General features: G+C 48.7%; 1 long non-coding RNA gene across 1 annotated transcript; it reads left to right on the top strand.

Annotated features, from left to right (window-relative positions):
- The first annotated feature begins 35 nt into the window (after nt 1-35).
- Nucleotides 36-14,156, top strand: LOC111931256 (uncharacterized). The gene is made up of 2 exons (XR_002865491.2): nt 36-1,938; nt 2,138-14,156. It is a non-coding gene; the product is annotated as an uncharacterized LOC111931256 (long non-coding RNA).
- Nucleotides 14,157-15,261: the final 1,105 nt, after the last annotated feature.

Below are 15,261 nucleotides of genomic sequence, written 5' to 3'. Positions count from 1 at the left end.
CAGGACCGCCAATTCCGGCTGCCTGCAATTACAGCATATTAGCCCGGGCCGTTAATTGTCCTGCCTTCCCGGGGTCCCACTTCGAGGCCACCGCTTCTCCAAGCTCGGTTCACCATACCCTTAGGACACACCCAAGGCCGCTTCGGCCCGGACGGCGGAGGAGGGAGCCGGGCCGGGGCCGTGAGGGGGACCCGTTTCCCGCCGCAGCCGCTTTCCCGCCCGGCGCTCAAAGCTTAGGCGAGGGGGACCTCTGCAGGCCGCACCGCCAGCAGGCCCCAAGCACGGCTGGCACCCCCGTGTGGGACCGAGCGGGCCGGGCCGCCTCCTGCCTAGAGGTTTTCGCAAGGGGAAAAAGCCCTTCTGAAAGTTAAAAGGTGAAAAGAGGGTTTCGTGAGCAAACCCGCGTCCGTGGCATTCCTTTTTCTGTGAGGTGAGCAGCCACTTCATATCCCACAGAGAAATCAAATCATACTTTCCAGGGTTTGTGACATTACTAACGTCACCGTGTGAAGAAGCATATTGAACCCCCATATCAGGACCTGATGCTACCACGATAATGCAGTCTGAAGAGTGAAACCCGTCCCCTGGTTCACAGCCATTCTGGAGAGGATTGCCACTTAAAACAAAGTGACACCAATGGACACAAGTCTCGGGGAGAGGATGGAAGGTGAAAACCTGGCACAGGGTTAGAGGTGATCTGAAGCATCTCAGAAGCAGTGGGGTGACACAAAAGCTAGAAGCTCTTCCTAGTCCATCTTGTGCCTGCCTCCAAGCCCCTGTCCTCCAAAATCGAAGTGTCTCATTGAATTTCAGCCAAAATGTGACTAGGGACATGACAAAGAAATTCAGTCCTTGGATGTTTCAAATCCTGCCATCATCAAGAACTGATCTTTGGAGAACTCCCTGCTGTGTGCATACAGCTCCTTTATAGCCAAGGTCACCTCTAGCAGAAACTCTCCTGCCTCCCTGCTTCACCCCCAGAACCGAGAGGGTTGCAGAGTCCCTAGGTCACTGCCTGTCAACTTAACAGGACTTCACGCCTGAAATGAGCCCTCCCTTGCATATGTCCTGTCCCAGCTGCTTGAGAGAGTGTCCCCCCTTCACTGCTCATGGGATCCTCTGTGCCCTGCTCTGACGCTGGCAGAGCCGACAGTGTGAAGTCCTACATATGTACAGGTGGACACTCCCCAGGTTATTTTCTGCTCTCAGTTTCATGGGCAGCAATCACACTCCACTCTAGCCCTGCCTCTAGAGCACACAAATGAGTATTACAACCCTTATACTTCCCATGAGTATTTTCAGAAAATTAATAATAATTTGAAGGAAAATACAATGTTTCACAGCAGGTTGTTTGTTTGTTTTTGCTGGGTTTTTTTGTTTGTGTATTTATTCCCGGAGAGTGGGGAGTATCACAAGTCACGTTCATTTATGCTCATGCTGACAGCTCCCCCCCGTGTCCTGTGCTTGCACATCTTTTGCAAAGACACCCTTACCCACACCAGGGATGCTTGGTGGAGAGAAGATGGAGCCAGACTCTTCTTGGGGTATTGGGAAAGATGAAAGGCCAAGAGACACAAGGAGTGACAGACAAGTTGCATCAAAGGAAACTGTGATTACTTATAAGAGAAAGAAACTTTCCACATGATTAATAGTCAAATACTGGAGCACAGATCCAACTTTGAAGTCACTAACCGTGTCAACATTCAGAGGTTTACTGAACTGAAAAACCTGCCCTAGAAGCACTGAGCTCTGGTCCTCAGAGAGAGAGCTTGATCAGAGATTTCCTGAGGTCACTTCCAACATGAATTATGTGATGATTGAATGATGAAGCAAAAAAATCCTTGGCTGCTACTCCTGCATCCCCCTCATCCATCAGTGCTTTCCTGCACACCAGAATGAACTGGAGCAGTCAAGCAACTTCCAAGTCCATCAGTACAGGTACCAACATAAAGCCAATGTCACACAGTCTGTAATTAGCTTCTATTTCTTGTTTCTTAAAAAGCTATTATTTTATGGTCTGTTAATGTTTTTCCCAATTAGTCCCATTTATTTTTCACCTAATTCAACCACAGCCCTTAACTGTTTGATATTAATGGCTTAAATTTCTCTCCCTTTTCTCTTTTTTTTTGCCCTGTAGGAGGAATCAGCCACAATACCCATGGGCAAGATAGCAAAACAACTTCTACCCTTATTCTTTGTGCCCTGTCCAGCCCAGGGTACAGAAACCATGATCAAGGGGAGAGGCAATCTGCCCTATTTGACATACGAGTACTTCAAGGGAAAGCAAAAGATGAATTAGCACTGCAAGATGTAAAGACACAGAAAAGATCACCCCAAAGTGAGAAGAAATAATAATCAACTGATATCTTGGTTCTGCCACCAGGACCTCCTATTTCATTTAACTGATGCTTGGGTGAGACATTCAGAGCTGGGCTCTGAAGCACCTCACTTGGGAGTGGTGACAAGTCTCCCCCTCAAAACCCTCTTGCAATGGGTTTGATGGTAAGAAAATTGAAGGAGAGGTAAGGACTCAGTGGGAAACTTCCCAGCCCTACTACACTGTTTCAGCTGTGTTGCAGCCTTGATTTTGGTACCTTCTCTAGGCTCCCCTTTACAGCTGGGAGGATGAGATTTCCAGAGACATGACTGGAAAGAACGGGTTTGGGCAGGAAATTTTTAGGGGGGAAACAGGACAGGCATTCCATTACCTGCAAACATGGCTGGAGCCTGCATGCACAGGCTGAGCCTTGCTCCTCTCTTAGCTGGCATCCCCAAAGCAAGGCACAAGAGCTCGGCAATTCTTCCTGAAAGATGCTCCGTGTTCTGGCAGAGGATGCTTGTGAGGCCCTCTCAGTATCTTTGGCTGGCCCTGAGAGTCCCCAGGACTTGGTCAGAAGTCCAATGGTCATGCTTGGTCAGCATGCAATGTGACTCTGTGCCCCTCACAGCTCACACTGCCAGGACAGGACCGGGGGCTTCCCTTGCAGTTTCCTAATGGGTGTGGGTCTGGCACATGCTGGGCACAGGAGTTCATTCACAAGCTCTGGCAAATGCCTACCTAGATCTTAATTTTTTTCCAGGCCTTAACTGTTAACCAAGGCAGGAATCTCCCTTCAAAGGAACAGTGCTCAAAAAAAATCTATTTCTTAGCCAGTGATACAGAAGGCAAATAGTTCATACCAGTCCCAGAGATGGTGGAGTTCATCTCATATTCTTCTTCATATGCAATGCTCTAAAAAAACAAAACCTTGATGATCTGATTTTGATGCAGTACTCCACCATGACTGCTAATTGTTTTCTCATTAGTCCTTGCTTTTGAAAGTAAAGCTAGATTTTGTTGGAATAGCTCTGAAAATCTATCAGGCTCAAGAGGTGTGGCTTGCTAGCAGCAGGAAGGTGCAGAGAAATAGATGATGGGTATGTGCTAACTTTTCAGATTACTGGAAAATGTCCCAGTGAAGTTATCTTGTCCCTGCTGCAGACACAGACTCTGAATATTGCTTGTCCTTGCCTGGCAGCAAGAGAGAGCAGCAGCAGCATCTGTTGGCAGCAGAGGGGATGCAGCCATGAGGCATGGGTGCTCACTGTCCCAGGGACCTTCTCATTGCATTTGCTTAGTGTAAGCCTAAAATTATCACGTTCAAATTGATGGGAAGAGCAGAGTTTTGAAAAGCTGTGTCTCAATAAGAAAGTTTATTCTCCTTTTTCTTAGAGCTGATAAACTGCTGCCCTAACCAAGGCAGGTGGAGAAATATTTCTGTGAATAAATGAGACAAAAAGGTCTGTCAGAAGAGGATTAGTTGGGGCGGAGCCTGCCTCTGAGCAAGACAGAGGGCGAGGCGACCTTGCAAAGCCTGTCTGGGCTATTTTCTTGAGCTCTGGCAAGAAGACTGTAAAGGCAGTAGTGACACAGGAGAGCTGCATTCAAAGTGGAAATTAATTTTGCTGTAATGCCTGCTGTTGCTGCTGCTTACACAGCAATGAATAATGGCTGTCTAGCCTTGAAATCCTAAGATCCCCCAGTTGTCCCCAACCCTAGGGAGCATGAGCAAGTCAAATGGAGGCTTTTCCATACCAGGAGGGCCCTTGCTCTGTGGCCTACTGGGAAGTGTAGTTCAGTGCCTGTATGGCCATTTCAGAGCAGCCTTTGCTCCCTCTGGTTAGCAGAGCCTGAGGTTTGAGAGCAAGGAGTTTTGTGGGGCAAGGTTGGGATGGCTCCTTGAGTTCATTTGCTCCTTGCTTCAGTTGACCATCCCTCTCTGAAGTGTTGGATCATGAGATATTCCCTCTTTGCTAGGATGTCTGAGGGGAAGAGCTGCATGATGTCCTTTCTGAGATGCTGTTCTGCAACCCCAACAGAGAAAGACAACCTTGGTGGTGAGGGGCTTGTCAAATCCTGCTGCCAGTAGAAATAAGGGTGGGCACAAGCAAACAGGAGACATGGCTGGAAATAAGGCATGTGGACAAACATTGTCCTGAATAGGGAGTGTCCAGGGTTGCTATGGAACAGGGCCAGCCTGGGCTTGTGCTTGCTTGCCCCACTGAGTCAGGGTCAGAGTCACCAGGTTAGCTCAGCCTTCCCCAGGGAAAGGTTCATGCTGACATATCATGGAAACCAAAGGGAGAACAGTGCTTTAAACACGGCAGATTAGGCTAGTGAGGGGCAGGGCAAGTAAGGAGCATTTGGGGTTCAAATATTGCATAAAAGCTCAAAAGCTGCAAGAGAAGAGGAGGGAAATACGGACCTGGCCAACCACCCACAGACACTGGATGTGACCAGGTATGTAACCCCAGCAAAGCCAGCAAACCTCCAGCATCTGGCAAAGTGGGTTTGCACACTTTTGAGTCTGGGGCATATCTTGAAGAACATGAGACTGGATGTGTTTGGGGGTGTTTCATCCAAAATGGAGAATTAGAACTTTCTGCATTTCTTCCCGTGTTATTTTTTTATTTCCACCAAAGTTTTCTTTCTTTCAGTAAGGAGATGTGAGTTCCATCCAGACTGCACCTCCCCATTTTCATCCTCAAAATAATAACAGCCTCATTTGCTAAAGGCACTATAAGGATATTAAGTGAAAATGAATTAAGTTTAATTCAATTGTTATTTTAGGAGCTTTGCCTCGTCAGGGTTTTGCAAAGCTTCATTCTTCCACTTGCTGGAGACCAGCTTTAACACGCCCCTGCTGAGATGTTGCTGCAAGCCACAAACCCATCACGCTGGGAGTTTTACTTAATGCTTAGGGTTGGATTTTATTTTGCTTAAATGTCAGAGTCTGTCTGCCATGCTGCTGGGGGAGAGGGAAGAACCAGAGACTGGTTAGCTCAAGTCCATCATATGCAGCTTAGAAATAAAATTAATTGTCTGGCTGGTGATTTCTCAGGCAAAACCCCAGCAGTTCTTTGTCCAGAAAGCACCATGTCACTGCTGCCCTGTTTCAGAGAGGCTTCACCTGCTCAGTGCATCGGGTCTCATCTGGATCTTCTCCACCTGCTGTAGTACCCTTTGGATCACCAGCACATGAGGGTGGAAGCTGCCAAGGTGGGAAGAGCTGGGGAAGGATTAGTTTGCATCTGCAGAGTAGTCATTTCACCTGCTCTTTGGACTGGCTTAAATGCACTGCAAAAGCCCCAAAATACATTGGGAGCTGCCCTGGTTAGGGACCACTCCCTCATCTCCAGTGAGGCATCAGCTCCACCTGGGAGAAACTTTGAAAAGGGAGAAAAGAGGAGAGAAGGCAGTGACAGAGGGATCTGAACTATCCTAGGGCTGATGACTATGGCTCTGCTATGTGGGCAGGCAGGCTGCTGTGTGCCTGTAACCACCTGGGCATTTGGAGAAAATTCACAGCCCTGCACAGGACTGGGGCATGAGGAGAGTGTGATCCTGAGGGGTGAGAAGAAGAGGGCCTCAAACTCCCCCAAAGCCCACCAAAAGAACCTTTCAGAGGAACTGTCATCTCCCATAGCTTGTCCAGTGAAGCTGTAGGATCCATCCCACCCCTCCTCCCTCTCATCTCTGGCTGTGTAGCAGAGGGGCAGAAGGGAGGACAAGGCCCCAGAGATAAATGCCTGCACAGAGTGCTGGGACAGCTCAGTGTCAGTGGCAGCAAGCAGAAGAAGGGAGCACTCAGAGCAGAGTTCTCCCAGCCCCTAACCTTGCTGAGAGCCAGCACCCAGGATTTATGGAAGAAAATCTTGGAAGTGACCTCTGATCCACTGCAGCACCAAGCGCGGACTCAGATGGCATTACAGCTTGATGTACAGCCAGCGGGTCTGCCGGGCAGTCTCCTGTGAGCGATGGCTTGCGATATTTCTGGAGTTTATACCTAGCTCTCCAGCTCGATGGGCTTTCTGGGTATGATTTGTGCCCTGTGTAGCTCTGTAAATATTGAGCTCAGAGAATTATATATGGCGACAGCCCTACAGCACTCCCGGTGATATATCCCCGCGTTTGTGGTTGTAGGCGAATAATTTTAGTTTGAGTGGTGTGGCAATGAGAACAAGGAGGAGGTAAAATAAAAGGGTAATTCGAGTCCAAGTGAATGGCAGGGAGCATGCGTGAGGCTTCAAAGCCTCTCCCACCAATCACTCAGGGAATTGACAGCCAGGACAATTTCCCAAATTAGTTACCTTATCCCTGAGTGCTGCTGTCTGCAAAATTAAGATAACTCTCCGCTTTACTGAAAGGATATGTTACAGCAGAGCAAGGAAGGAGCAGGGGACAAGGCTGGTGCTGCAATGACAGGGTCAGACCCTCCCCCCTGCTGGGGCATTCCTCAGGTTGGAGTATGGGGAGAACCTTGGCTGTTACCACCAGACTCTTATCACTCAGTTCTCTGGAAAGCTGCAGCAGAACTGTCCTGGGAAATCCTCATGACAAGTAGCTTTCAGGCCACCATGTAATGTGGGGACAAAGACTTTTTTTCTGCTGTAAATCTGGGTATTGCTTAACTGATTTGGGATTGCTGCAGTCCAAGTGTTGCTTCCTCACCTGTATATCCCACAGCATTCCCTCCCTCTGGCCTGGAGATGGGCAAAGAGGGCTTAGATCTGTGCAGCCACTTATTCAGGCAGATACCACCAGGACCTCAGAACAAGCTCCTTAATGGGATGTAGACGTGGCCAGATACCCAACTCCAGAAAAAAATTGAGGCCAGCTTTCATACCATGTCCCATTTGCTGTGATGCTTCAAGATGTTCTGGTGCTTGTGTCCATGCCAGGTTGGCCATGCGGGTGGGTTCTCTACACCAGGCTGACAGGTTCAGAAAACCCACCGTAAACCAGCAAAATTAATAATTTTCACCTTGGTGTCAGAGCTTCCATGGGAAGGGCCCATCCCTCAGCCCCACACTGCCCCACTGCAGGTGACAGGGAGTGCTAGGGTGACCGAGCTCTGTGTCCCTAGATGGGAAGACTGAGGAATTAAGTTTTAATTGTGAAATAGGTAAGTGAAAAACCACCTTAGGAATGGGATTACAAGAGAGGGAAAAGGATAGATGCACCCAGTCTGCTAACACACTTTCCTACAACAACCAGTCTGTGCCGATGTGTCTCAGGGTGCCCATTCCAGTGCAAATGCTTTAATGGGCCCATTATACTTACATTTCTGTTACTGTACTGTTGCAGACCTGGACTACCCATGATTCCCAAAAATTCAGTTTGCTAGTCCAGTGTCAATGAATAACTGCAGCAATAGACTAATGCAAAGGAGCTAGGTCATGTCCTCCCCTGGGAAACCCCCATGTTCAGCTCCCTTGTAACCACCTAAGGGCAAAGTCATGGTCCTGTCAGAGTGCTGGCTGAGCAAGCAACAGGCCAGGAGCAGGAGAGACCATTTACAAGGGGCTGGAGTGACTGGCTCTGATTTTGTAAAGAGATGAAAGGTCAACAGAAGGCAATAACCCTTCTTGGTGGCTTTATATTAGGACATACTGCAGATGTTTGCAATCACAGCTATGAGAATTGATCTGATTCCTTCCTCCAGAAATTTCCATGGAAACTTCCTCCTACTTCTATGGAAAGCTGTTGCTTTAACCTTGAAAAGACACAAAAGGCTCAATGAATTCAGGATTTGACACAAAGCAATTTTGAGGTTAAAGTTGCCACTTCTAAAATGATAGAAGCCTTGTAGGGCTGGGATTTATGTTTAGGTTATCTATACAGGGCCCCTGTAGCCAAATATTGATATCCCTCTAGGAGATTTGCTACAAGTCAAGGAGCCTGAAGCACAAACTAAGGGTCAAAAATGTTCCTGGGAGATACAGTAGGTCAGATGAGTAGTTAGAATTATCTGTTGTGGCTACAAAACATATTCATCTCTCAATCACATGAGTCACTGGAGCATTCCATATTCCTTCCTCTGTTTCTGGATGACTTTCCCATCTGGACAGACCTAGCAAAGCCTGGCTCCAAGCCATGTAGTTCTGGAAGATGAGACCTGCACGCCAAAGCCAGTGCCCTAGCATAGATTAAGAACCCACACTTTCTTGATTGTAGCCCTGAACATTTCCTTGCAGTGTTGCTGTCTGCTTTGATGGAGTGACTCAATCCTACTGCAGGGGTGATGTTTCCTGGGCAGGCACACGAGGGGTCTCCCATGAGCTGCAGAGGACCAGAGAGCCACTGGCCTTTGCACCAGCATCCTGTGGAGGAGGTTGTTCTGCTGCTGCTGTTGGAGCCAGCTCAGCTCCATGATTTCATGGCCTGTTGCAGGACGTGGTTAGACAAAGGCATCCTGCAGACAGCACCTTCTCACCCATCCTCCTGGCTCCCCACTTGGTACTGCCCATCTCTTCCCTTGTATCAGCTAGAGGGGCTGATCTCCCCTGATAAAGGCCATCTCTTTAGTCTGTTCTGTGTCATGAACAGCCTGATTCTTTAACTGCTGAGGCCTCTCTCTTGCACCTCCCATCTGTACTGGTGGTATTTTTCACCAAGAAATAAGGCTGGCTGCTGCTGAGCTGCCGCTGCCCCCCTTCGTCCTCCAACTGCACTGATAATTCCTGTGAGACTTCATTTTACCCTTACCTGAAGCAGCCAAATACACCTGTGAGGAGAAATTAGCTGCTTCAGTGCCACAGCTTAGTTGCTTAGGAGATTCCCAGTGCCTCCAGGACAAGAAATAAATGAGGCAGCTCACTCAACAAGTGTCTTCCCCAAGGAGCATGGCTCAGTGCTCTGCACCCCAGCAACCTCACCAGAACTGACAACCGTGCCAAGCAGGGTTCATCAGGGCTTTGTCCCACAGTGTTAATGCTTTCTCCTTACTGCAGGAAACAAGGCACTACAGCAGGCTGGCTGTGCCTTCCCTCTTCACCTTCCCTCTTTCCTACCAAACTCAAGCTGTTTCTGACTCTTCACAGTTTTCTACTTTGTACATCAGTGAGCAGTCTCAGCATCACCCCAAATGTCTGGCCCAGCCATGGCTGGGGTAGGGGTTGGAAAAGGAGTCTGGCTCCCTGCATGCTCACCTAGACTCCAAAACAGCCTTTTTATCCCCAGCATTGGCAGGTCTCTGTTGGACAAAGAGAGAAGGGTCACCTGTAAGGACCCATCCGGGACATCTGCCACTTAAGTGCTGGCCAGTGTGAAGCCCACCTTCAGATCCCCATCCCAGTCTGGCAGGGCCTGCTGTCAGCTCTCCTCTGCCCCAGGGAAATCCTGTTTGGGACAGGGCCATGAAAAGAGCACAGGCAGGGAGGACAGAAGTCAGCCTGACCTTGAGGAGGGCCAAGAGAGTGGCCAAGACTGGACCAGAGAGGACAAACACTCTTGGCAAAGAAGAGAAAGTTCACAGCTGGTAGACCATCCAGAGAATGTTTATCCCAAATTTCAACACATCTTTTTAGATCATTTTGGCCTCTGCCCTCTGGGCACCATTTCAGAAGTAAATGCTCTGTGGAATAAATGCCAAGTGATGGTGAAACACAAATAATCCCTTCTCATAGAGAATTACTTTTCTGGTGAATACTGCGCTATAAATGCAGCTTTAAAAAGCAATAACTTGTTAAACTGACACACACAGACACACAGGCAGACCCCATTAAACTCATTTGATGCAAGCCAGGAAAAAGTGTCTCTAAATCACATAATTATTTTAAGAGACAAATGCATTTACTTAAACTGGTTCAAATCACCTTTGGGGAGGGAGGAGAGAAGGTTTGTGTCTGCACCATTAAGTGCTTTGATTTCCTGCAGCTCACCCCAGACTCTTGTTTTAATAGCATTAAACATATTAATATGTGATAATAAAATACAGGTGGTTTCCTTGAGCTTTATTGACTTTGTCACAAAGACAAAAATCATTGCTTTCTTATATATCTGCTTGAGTGTTTCATGGATTTATATTTTTTCTTTTGATGAATGCAAGCAGCCTCTTGGCTGTCCTAGAGAGCTGTTGGAGCCACCTGTTTTGATCAAAGCTCATCCCTCTGCTTAAAAATGTCAGCTGCTTGTTGTCAGTATTTACTGCACTCCATGAGCCAGGAGGTAGGGGTGTGTAGCCAGGAGAGGGATGGAGCCAGACCCCTTTCTCAGAGGGTCGAGGTCCTCAGCTGCCTATTCTCTGTCTGCAGCCCCCAGCAGCAGCCCTGCACACATCACACACCCCATCCTGGCACTGCCCAGCGCACCCAAACATCCTGCAATTTACCCAGCACATGAAACATCAGCATATGGGATATCCTATGGAAAGTCTCGCTTCCTAATCCCAGTGGGGAATACTAAATAGAGGGGAGTCCATGCCTTGGATTTCTCAGAGCTGGCTTTTTTCAAGAAAAAAAGAGTGTGGCTGTGGTGCTCCAGGACACGGTTTAGTGGAGGACCTGGCACTGTTAGGTTAGCGGTTGGACTCCATGATGCGTGAGGTCTTTTCCAGCCTAAATTATTCTGGCTCTATGTCCCCTTCAGAGGCAGGCTGTGTCTCCAAGGACGCTCTCGGGGCTGGGCTTGGCTACCTTTCATCCTGAGCACCCAGTGCTCCCAGTCTGAGCCATTCTCTGGTTTGCCTGGCGCTTGGCTGTCCGTGCTCAGCCGCTCGCAGCGCCTCGGGCGGGGCACGGGCGTGCGGCCGCTGCCGGCAGGGACGAGCCGAGCGCTCGCCAGGCGCTCCCTGACCCCTAGATGGAGCTCGGTGCCCGCCGATCGCTCCCGGGGCGGGCAGCGATGTCCCCGGCAGCTTCCCTCCGCGCGGTACAGGGCCGAGGAGAGGGACAGGGTGTCCAACCCACTCCTGCTTGTCTAAGTCCCCTCCGGTGCTGACCCCTGGCCTGAGTGTTTCACGTCCTGCTGTTCTGGCCAGCTCTGCGGGTCACCGTTCACCGGGGTCACCTGTGAAGGGGCAGTGCCACAAATTTTGGGAGAAACACCCATAGCTTTGGCCCCTATGTATGTCAGAACACTTGTGGTAAGGGTTATCTTGCCCTAGACCCCATCCTATGGGGGAAACCAGACAGCCAAATGTTCCTCTCCGTCTGCTGCAGAGAGGTTTGAGGTTCTCTGGCTCCCATCCAGGACCTAAAAATAATGGCAAATTGAGGGAGATTCCTGAGACTGAAGGGAGGGACAGGACACAAGGAAGGAAAAAAGGGCCATGGGGTGGGTTCCACACAAGGCAATATCTCTAGAAGTGCCAAGCAATACTCACCCTGTCCCCCCTACCCCATCTCTTGTGTGAGGGAGTCTCCACTCCTTCTATCCCACCACAGCCAGTTTGGGCCAAGCCATCACCAACAGCTGGGGTTTTGTCCAGGAAGGGGAATGAGGCTGGAGTTCCCTCCTGCAATCCAACTTGTTGGCAGGGAAGGGAGATAAATTGACTCCTGAGACGCAGGAGATGTTTAGCAACAATTCCTCGCTCCTCACTTCTTTCAGCAGTGTCTGTGGCCACAAGGTCCCTTAGGAAATCCTTTCCTCTGGGTAACATCACAGGTGTGTCTCTGCCTGTCTCTGTGCCTTCCCTGCCAGGGCTATGGTGTTTCCTCAGGGACTGGCACACACATCTACATCCTGGGGTCCCAGCAGGGCACCTGCATTCCCTCACCTGACTGCCAAAAGTCTGGCTTCTGCCTCTGGTGTGTGAGATGGCTCTGCTTTGAGATCCTCAGATCTTCAAAGGACCAAATCTGGAGGGAGAGTGCATGGGAAGAGTGGTGTGTACACCAACAGAAGTCTGGTGCCTTGCTCCACAGAGAGAATATTCTGCTCTGCATCCCACCTCCTGCCTCTGGATGGGGTGGTATGAGCCACAGCAAAGGCAGGTTTCAGACCTGTCATAACAACAGATAAGGTTACAACATTTGTTTTCACTCCATCCCAAAGTGAAAGCTGGACCTTTTCAAGCATTTCTGTGTGAATGGGGGTGAGTGGGAAATGCCCCTGCCACAGCTCCCTCACTTTCCCCTGCAAGTGGCTACCTCAGTGGGCAAGGTGTGTGGGACACATCCCTCTGTGGTTGCAGATGTCCCTCCAAAGACAGTGGAGCACAGCCCAACAGTGCTGTAAACACATATAAAACTTTCTGGAGCTTAATCCTGGAAGGAAGGAAGTGGTCTGAGTACAGCCCAGCGGTTACCACCATGCTCCACAACTGTGTCACCATGGGATGCCATAGGACTGACATTTCAGCAGCAGTCCCATGGTGTGACATCTCCAGACCCTGCAACACCTTCCAGTGCAAGCCACTGGTGCAGGGCCAGGCAAGCTGGGTACAGACCCTGCTTGAGAACAGTCCTCTTCTGCCCAAGCCAGGCTCCCACTGGGGCCACTGCTCACCCTCAAACCCCACTGGTCTACAGACTTGGTGCCTTTTCTCTGCAGTTCTCAAAAGGGCACCCTTGTGGGATGCTCCCCAGGACCTGCTGGCCTTTACCCTCTCCTCTCCCAGCCTGACCTCGGGGGACACCCCCACTTCTTCCCCAGGCTCTCCTGTGAAAACAGCCTGATCAGCTGGGAGAGGGAAAGCACACAGAGGTCTGGCCAGAACTCAGTGTACTTGTGATCACTTCCTCACCATGACCCCAAGCAAGCCCCATCTCCACCTGTACCTCTTTCTTCCCCTTTCTCACATGGGGAGATCTGGGATCAAGCCCTGCCTTTCAGCACATTTATCTCAAACACACCTGATAACCCAGGCTCAATCAAACCCACATTCAACACTGGCACAGCAAACTAGACACATTCTAGATGAATAACTAGGAAGAGTCTGGTGAGCTGTGACATGTGCCTAAAACCTCACAACAGCAGGTAAAAATTGCTAAAGATAATGACTTCCCAAAAATTTCCTCTGGCTGAGACAGGGAAGACCCTGGGAAACAAAGATTTTCTCCATGTTTTCATCTATCCCCATGTTAGTACCACTTCTAACTGTAGTTAAAAAAAGTATATATTGATTGATATTTTTTAATCACTGCTTTGTTATTTTTAGACAGTTGCAGTCTAGGAAAGACAGACAATTAACCGCAGCACTCAGACCAGCGGGTTCACATTCTTTACAGGCAACAAGAGAACGAGTTTTCTCAGGCTTCGCTCCTTCCTGCTCAAAAACCAGAGCATGGGCTCCTCATTTCTGCTCATTTTATTTTTGTCTCGAAAGCAGAAGGGCAGAGAATGGCTGAGCTGAGGGTAAGTACTGAACTTCCAGCCCCAGGGAAGCGCAGGGCAGGGGATTCCAGCTCTCTGCAACACAGGATTGCACACCTTCAGCACACAGAGGTTTGGCTGGAGGCTGGTGCGTGACCTGGACTTACAGAGCTGAAAGCTGCTCAGGCCAGCCCTGTGCTTACCTGCAACAACAACAACAAAAAGGAAAACCCAAACAAAAATAGAAGGAAGCCAAAATTGTTTTCTACATTCAGAAAAATCAAGATTATTCTGATGCAGCCAGAAAAAAAAACCCTAAGCAATTTTAATATAGTTTTAGGTGTGACTTGAATGAATGTATAGAATTAATTTAAAACTATCAGTAGCAAAGAGTTGTTGATTAATGGAAAGGAGTGGGGGAAAAAACCTCTGTCCTAATCTTGGATAAGTGCTGACCCGTCAAATAAATTTCCTACTGTAACAGAGACAATGACAATAATTTAAGGAATATCAAAATCACAGTTAGCTGCAGAGATGAAAGATCTGAAAAAAAAAATCTGGTTTGACTCCAACAAAAGTTTGTTCTAATAATCTATAGCTTTGTGTGGGGTTTTTTCCCCTTAATATTTGTTTAAAAAACTACCTTTTTTCCTCAAATTTAAGACCTTCTCATTTAGAGAATTTTCAGCCAGGATAATTTAATAATTCCAAATGTTATTTCACAAACGTTTTTAAACAAGTGGCCATCAAAGCTGACCACTGCACAAAGAAATCAGTGTCACTCAGCCAGTCTGCTTCTGGCAAGGAAAAATAAAGGTTAATTCAAAAAGTTCCAGCTGTCCCAGAACCCTAGAGAGGAATGGCTTTTTAGTGTAACCCAAACAGTTTTCAGCAAAGCCATTTTCAGTTTTGTCAGTAAATTGGTTTGGGATTTTACCCCATCCAGCTCCGAGTGTCTGCGAGCTGGCCTTGGCGGCGAGGAGGGGCTGCCTCGGCGGGGATGGGCTCCTGCTGCTGCCGTGCTGAGGCAGCAGCCCCAGCCTTAGGCTTCTTTTTTAGTGTTTTGGTTAATCAGGAGCACACTGAAAAACACCAATCATCAGTCTCAGTGTGATAATGAAAATGATCTTGCATATGGGTGTTTGTGGGGTCAGTGCCTCCTTTCATTATCAGTTATACAAACCACATTAGAGGACACGTTCATTCGCCTCAGTCTTTCTCCAGCAAATGCCACATACAGGTGATTCTCACTGATGCTGCTGCTGCAGCAGAAATAACTTAAAATATGTAACAAATGCCCCATAGACAGGGTAATGCAGCCCAAGGAAAACTGCATGTGGGACTCATGTAGAAAGTGGGGGGTGCCTGTACTGCAGGGATCAAATGGGCTGGCCCATGCCAAGCACAACTGCAGGCTCTGCTCAAGGTTGAAGGCTCCAGCAAAGACCCTTCAGCCTTTTCCTGGGCCATCCCTCAGCAGAGAAAAATCAACTGATCCTTGTTTGGATGACTCATGCGCTCAACTAATTGGCTAAATGGGGCCCAGACCTCTGGTTCCCTCCTGCCCTCATATCTTGCTGAGCTGGGACCAAACCCAGACAACCACAGCCCATTCCATAGGGTCTCGTCTCCTCCAGCTCCACACAGATGTTTAATACTCCAGCTGCTCATGCAAAGACAGT

The sequence above is a fragment of the Cyanistes caeruleus genome, chromosome 8 (genome assembly GCF_971803275.1).
Source record: "Cyanistes caeruleus chromosome 8, bCyaCae1.hap1.1, whole genome shotgun sequence".
Taxonomy (NCBI): Eukaryota; Metazoa; Chordata; class Aves; order Passeriformes; family Paridae; genus Cyanistes; species Cyanistes caeruleus.
Note: the sequence above shows the minus strand (reverse complement) of the source record. Positions and strands in the feature narration are given on the sequence as shown.